The sequence below is a fragment of the Stenella coeruleoalba genome (genome assembly GCF_951394435.1).
Source record: "Stenella coeruleoalba genome assembly, chromosome: 6".
NCBI lineage: Eukaryota > Metazoa > Chordata > Mammalia > Artiodactyla > Delphinidae > Stenella > Stenella coeruleoalba.
In genome coordinates, this window is record NC_137151.1 from 74968270 (window position 1) to 74975144 (window position 6875).

General features: G+C 47.2%; 1 protein-coding gene across 4 annotated transcripts in view; it reads right to left on the reverse strand.

Moving 5' to 3' along the window:
- The window catches only part of ZNF385B (zinc finger protein 385B), a 413497-nt gene extending 409463 nt beyond the window's left edge, over positions 1-4034 (reverse strand). For all 4 annotated transcript variants that reach the window (XM_079923563.1, XM_079923561.1, XM_079923562.1 and 1 more), the window contains exon 1: positions 3912-4034. The gene's annotated coding sequence lies outside the window, so the exon portion shown is untranslated. The remainder of the gene's footprint in view (positions 1-3911) is intronic.
- Positions 4035-6875: the final 2841 nt, after the last annotated feature.

The following is a 6875-nucleotide window of genomic DNA, read 5'->3' on the forward strand; positions in this document are numbered from 1 at the left end:
GGCCCTATGAGAAGCCAGGCCCTGAGCTGGGTTTTTCAGGAAATGAAGGCCTGAGGCTAGGCATGGTTGGCCCCAAAGCACATATACATGAGGAAGACCATGACTTGTGCTCTAAGGGGAGGTCAAGCAAAATGCAACCGGGTTTGGAAGAGTAGAAGCTGAAGTTTAGAGGGAGATCAGGAAGGATGCAGCAATTTCACTGACTCTCTGACAGGTGGAAACAGTCATGGGGAAGCAGGAGGGTCTGTTCCAGGCAGAGAAACAACTCAAGCAAAGATGCAGAACTCAGAAGACTGCTTTGTATTGAGGGAGCACTGCCTTCACCCTAGAGCAGTGGTTCTCAAATTACTTCAAGTAGACTCATGACTCTGTGTGATGATGCCTTAGAGACTAAGGGTAGGAAAGGGAGGCGAATGGGATTACCGGGGCCCCATATCAACCACATAAGATTATATTTTAATAGTGGATTCCACCACTGAAAAATAAAATTTGAAGCGTATCACTGAGCCAATACACAAGGTGCTTCCAAAATTATTTCCTAAAGCTGTGCTTGGCATGTGGTAGGTACTCCAATATCTATTGAATAAATTAATAAATCAATGAATGAATAATGAATGAATGAATCTACGAGATCAAAGTAAAGAATGTAGAGCTACCTTGGGGCTGGACTGCAAAGGGTCTGAAATGTCAGGGGAGAGGTTTATATGTCATTAGGTAGGGCACTGGTAAAAAGTTTATTAGCCAGTGACTGAGCTTGGCTCTGCATTAAGGAGCTTATTCTGCACACCAAGCGTAAAACAGATTAAAATGAGAGAGGCTGGAGATGGTAAACTAGTCAGGAAGACATCATGGTAGTCTCTAGAAAGAGATAAGGAGAGTCTGAACAAAGACAGTCACCGTGGCAATAAAAAGGTAGAGAAGCCAGCATGGTGAGGCACTGTGCAGAAGGAGTCCATAGGATTCGTCTGTGAATTATGTGTGGGAAGCAAATATATTGGAAAGATTCTGGGTGACTGTGTGAAACACAGAAATTGACAGAGAGTCACCTTTGTTCATGCAAGGAGAAAGACGTTGATTAGAGTTTAGACCTGTTAGATTTGAAGCACCTGAGAGTACTATAAAGCCATCTCCTAGGTGGTTCAAATGTCAATATGAAATTTAGGAAAGTGGAAATAATCTAGCACTAATAAGAGGACACCACTGAATAAAAAGTCACATGCAAAAGAGCAAAAAGGAGGTCATCTATACAGCCACGAAGATCAAGAAAAATCTGCAGAATAAAAAAAGAAGAAAAAAGAAAAGGGAGGATACAAAGACCATATTGAGACACAGGGAGAACAGAGACAGGAGTCAGGGAGGTGGTAAAATACAGTGAAACGGTGGGGTAGGAGAGGAGGGGTCACAGCAAAGACCCAGAAGCAAATAAAAGGCAGTGGGAAACTGGGACAAACGCTCGTTGTCCTTTAGATCTTCGAAGACACAGGATTTTATAGGCACAGCAGAAAGCCAATTTTGCTCTTTATTTCCGTGAACAAAGATTTTTGCAAATAAAGCAGTTGCTCCTGTGAGAAAGTAAACTCATGGCTCGGAATTTTTTTTAATATAAATTGTTCCTGTTAAAAATTAAGCAATGATATCTTCAAACTCAGCTGGAAGGAAAAAATCTAAAGCGGGGGAGGCAGTCCAAGAATTTAAGATTCTTGTCTCTTCCATGGTGGGAGCTCCACACAGCATTACCTATGCAGATATTTCACCTTTCGGAATTGTGATCATTTTGCAGGACTTCTTGGTTTTCTTTTCTGTGAGCCAGGTCACCAGTCTGATAAAAAGAATGCTGAGAACACCTGATATACTTTGATAGATCCTCACACAATAGTTGCACTTTATAAAGTTACACTCCAACTGCTGACGGGTCTCACTAATTGGCCATGTTTGGGTGACAAGTACTAATGACAGTTCCTTCTCTGGTTTGACTGTAAAGGAGACACCTCCCTTTGTTTCCTTTCTGCCTCAGTTCAAGGATACATTGAGTTCACTATTCTCTCTCTTTTTTTTTTTTTTGCTATGTGATTCTGTATATTGGTAAAATGCTATAAAATATCAACATTATTTTCTTTAATGTAGATGTTATTTACTGGTTATTAAATTTATTTAAAGAGATCATTACTTACGTAATGTAAAATAGTACAATGCAAATGAAGTACACAAGGAATTGTACTGCAAAACATTTATATCACTAGGATGATTCCAGAGAGGACAGTAATTTCTCCTTTGTTAGGAGAATTCACCTTCTCAAAAGTATTTTACTACGCATGCATACAAGAGAGGTCAAGGAGATCTACGAGAATAGCTATTTGATTTGTGGTTTTCATTCCAAGCTTCCTCCAATCACTTTTGGAAATGAGTAGGAGTGTAAATTATAAATCTACAAATTCTTGATTTATGGGAATATAAAATTCGAACTACAACCAACACTTTGCCCAAATAAACATTTGTTCCACCTTAAAAACCTCTCATAACAACAGAACTTGCAATGCGTATTTGCATTCTAAGGGTGTTTATCTATTACAGGCAAGGGGTGGCACATATACTCATTGCACATATGGCATCAAAATAAGATGAAAGGGCTCTGGAAACCCGAGAAATGGGGCCCTGAAATATTTAAGGGCGCCCTTTCCAGCCAAAACCTTTAACTTTATCTAAGACATAGCTTACTGACTTTGTGAAAAGCCTTCTTTTTAATTTGACAAATCATTTTTTTACAGCTTCATGCACTGCTCTGAAGCTGCCAGTTTCTAAGCTTTAGGCTGGGCCCTGTAACACAAATGTTTTATTTCTTCTGTTTGAGCATCTTTTACTACATCTTAACAAAGTTTGCATTCACCTTGGTGTGATGCTCTTGAGCAAAGCAAAACCAAAGGGAACTGCAAACCACATCTCTGCATGAAAATGAAGAAAATGAAGATGGGTTTCCCTACTGCAAGAACTTTTAAGAGCATTCCAAAACTGTGTTTATTTTGTACTGGGGGTGGGGGGTAGGGGGCTTGAAGGCGATTTATTTTCCTTAAAGGACCACAGCATTCCCCCCCACCTCCCCCAAGGGTCACCATAAAAACTGTATGTCCTTTAGAGGCTGTGAAAGCATTCGGGGAAACATCGTCCTGCCAGCGCTCCCTTCTCCCCAAGGGCCCCCGCAAATAACAGTGGCGAAGCAGATGGTCCTCCCCTCCCCTTCTTCTCCCTTCCGCAGTCCCACAGTGTCCTCCCATCCCGCGATGACACCTTCACCCAGCGCTTAGTAACCGAGCCTCCCACCCAACCCCCAGAGCTCCCAGCAAGTGCAAACTTTGGGGACCTTCTCTCTGTCTCACCGCCCCCATTTCACCTTCATTCAGCTGTAGAACTCTCTCGGGATCCCAAGCTTCGATTGCTATCTTCCTCCCACTCCTCTGCCCCCAAACTACCCACTTCCCTGTATTGAAGGGAGAGACATCCAGCCCCAAACGTCCCAGCCCAGGTGGCGGAGGCACTGCGGCTAACCACAGACGGGTGCTGTCCTCGTCCTCTGCCCTTCTCCATCCTCTCCTCCGTCTGGGAGAATCGGAGCCCGGGAGCCCACACTGGGGACGCCTCCACTTCTCTGGCTTCCACGACCTAGTCCTAACTCCAGCGGCTCAAGGGAGCCTCAGCCCACAGGCCGGGCAAGCGGCGGCCGGGAGTCCTCCTCTACAAGTGGGACCGCGGGACAAAGTGCAAACTCTATCGGGAGGGGGGCTCCCGGCGGCCCTTCCCTCGGGCAGCGCGCCCAGGTGCGGCTCGCCCCGTGGAGGCGGACAGGGGCCCGCGGGAAGGAGGCGCCCGTTCCAGGGGCGCCGGGCCGGGCCGGGCTGGGCTGGGCGCCTGGAGCTTACCTCGGCTCGCGGGCCGCCGGCGCGTGGGGCAGTGGCTCCTCCAGCCGGGAAGCTGTTGCTCGCGTTCGCGCGGCGGCGGCGGTCCCGCCGGGGCTGCGCTGGGGCTTCGCGCAGACGCTCTCCCGCGGTCTGCGGCAGCCCGGGCGGTGGCGGCGCCAGCGGCGGCTGCGGCGCCGGCGACAGCTCGGCGCGGCCCCGGAACTGTCCAACTCCGGCGGGCGCGGGGCTGAGGCTCCCGCCGCGACCCGGGCACTGAGCGCCTGCGCGCCCTGCCTCGCCCAGGTGAGGGGCGTGTGCCCGGAGCCCGCGGGGCGCGCCCGGCCCGGGCTGCGCTCGGGCCTGGCCCGGCAGCCTCCCGGCGTCCGGCCTGGCCGCGGACCCCCGGGGTCGGACCCGCCAACGCCTCTCCCGTGCGCCGAAGCTGGCGACGGTTCACCAGGCAGGGACTTGCGAGGCACACACACTGGGGCAAATGAGGCGGGACCGTTTGGGGGCTCGTTGACACTGCGGAGTCTCCCACAGCATCGCCGCCTTTAAATCCCGCCTTTCCAGGCGTGCGCGCACCGCGAGGGAGAGGAGACTCCGTCCGGACCAGGGGATCCTCGCAGTCCTCGGCCTCGGGGCCCCGGTCCCTGAGAAAATTCTTGGCAACCGCAGAGGTCCCAAAGCCGGGATGCTCAGCGGCGCGGCAGGGCGGATCTTTCAAATATTAGTCAAGCCAGAGTGAAACTCTCTTCTTGGAGATGGTCAGAACAACTATTTGTTTTTCTTCTTTGACCTGCCCTCGGCTCCAAGACCACACCAAGCAGCCTCGGCGTTTTTGGCGGAGCCGGGACGGCCCGCAGCGCTGAAGGCATCGCAGCCTCGCCGCGGATCTAAAGGGCTCTTGGATGGGGGGGGGGGGGGGGGCTTCTGCTCCTCTGGATTTCTCTTCCGTGCTTATTTAAGTTTTCAAAACTAAAACATGTCATCGGTTCCCCTGATGTAGGGCATCTTGCGAAAATAATGCAAACATAGCCAAAGTGCTGGGTTCTGAAAGGGAGAGCGCTTGGAAAGAAAACATTTAAGGGGATAGGAAAAATAATTTTAGAAAGAGCAATTTTCTGAGATTATTTGGCTGGAGAAGTTCAAGAGTAATAAATGACAAGAGAGCTGTGTTTTACAACAGAGATTTTTTTCTTTTTTTTTTTTTGACCAGATGATTTTAAAATATTATTCTTTGGTTCTCTTCTTGGATGATTGACACTAACTCCATCAATAATTAAACCAGCAGCTGTTCATGTCTTGGCATAATAGTCCAGAGTAAATATCTTAACGTCCAGCCAAAGCCAGTGCTCTTCTCCAGGGTGGTTTGAGATTTGACAAACACACATGCACATCATCCTAGAGCTTTCTAAAGGAGCAGGTTGTGTTTATTACCCACCTTGGAATTTAGGGTTATTGCAGGCACCCGCACACCTGTGATACCAGCGTGAGAAGGAGTATAATCTGACAGATAGTTTTTATATTTTTAGAATTCTAAATATCTTCACATCCAGGTACGCAGTCTTACTTACTCATTACTAAGAGCAGGCACTCATTTGGTATGTTTATTCTGAAAACTGTACCCTATTTGAAATTGTAACAGGAAGCCAGCACCACCATTAAACCATTATAACCCAGAAGACCGTGAGTTATGATAACTGCTTAAGTTATCTCACAAAATCATGCTTTTAAGGTCTCTCTGCCCATCAGTGAAGGTTATATTGAAAACAAGTCATGAATTTCATGAGTCCCTGAAGGTCAGTAAGGTGGGGTTCTGGCAGACTGGGACTGGCAGGAAATTCCAGAGGCAAAAGCCTTCCATGAGAAAAACACCCAGCTTCCAGTGGCCTGCACATCACAGTTGGGAACAGTGTGGCTGCTACTGAGCCTAGATAAGTATTGGTATCTCCAGGTACCTAAAGTGCAGAGCAAGGGGGAGGGGTCCTTAAAGCCTCAAGTCAACACCTTGGATTGCACTTGGAGGCAAATGAGTAACCTCTGCAGAGTGGAACACCTGTGAGAAGTGTTCCCTGTGGCTTGCACAATTTAGCAGCATGTGCATTTTTTTTGTCCTGCAAACTGCAACTATATCCTTCTCTCCTCTCTGTCTATTTTTAATCACCTATAGCGAAGACTTATGGTGGAGAATAGCTTGAGGGCTGCATTTCCTAACAGCTGAAAGAAGCATAAAATTCGTGCAGACAACTCCCAATTTTTCACCTGTGACATAACTAAGAACTGTGCTGTCATGTCCTTAGCCAGGGCAGGATTCAGGCCTCTGGAGGCGCAAGCACTGAAACACTTGCAGTGCCTCCTTTCTAAATGCACTTCAATGTGGAAACATTAAACTAAAACAATACAAGATTTAAATATATAGAAACGACAGCTGCTCTATAGATTTTCTGATTGCAAATTTGTGCCTATTATATATCTTGGCATTGCCTGTTCCTTTTCAGTGCCATCTGACGTAGGGGGTCCTCCTATCCTCAAACTCTCCCACCACCATTTCCCTAGAACCGTTATTGCTCATTCCTGGCAATAATGGAGTAAACCAACTCAGAGAACTGTTAGCTCTAGGCAAGGAGCATTCAGAGAACTGTCAGGATAGCCGCAACACAGAGGGATTGTGCAGCGAGAAGTGGTCCCTAAACATTGAGAAGAAACATAGCAGAAAGAAATTAATTTGAGCCTTTTTCTACTATATGTGTTAATGAGGTGCATGGTGCATTGTTTCCTAAACATTGATGAACTTAGGCAAACTCCCTTTAACTATGTCCATAAATTCATACTTTCCAGTAGATAAAGAACTTGGTATTAACAAGAACAGCATCAACAAATTTGAAGACTTCATCAATCACTTCGCTTTACTCTCTAAGAAATGGATAAGACCTTATACATAAGAAAGGGATAAGTAAGACGTTATAAAACAAGGCCCTATAG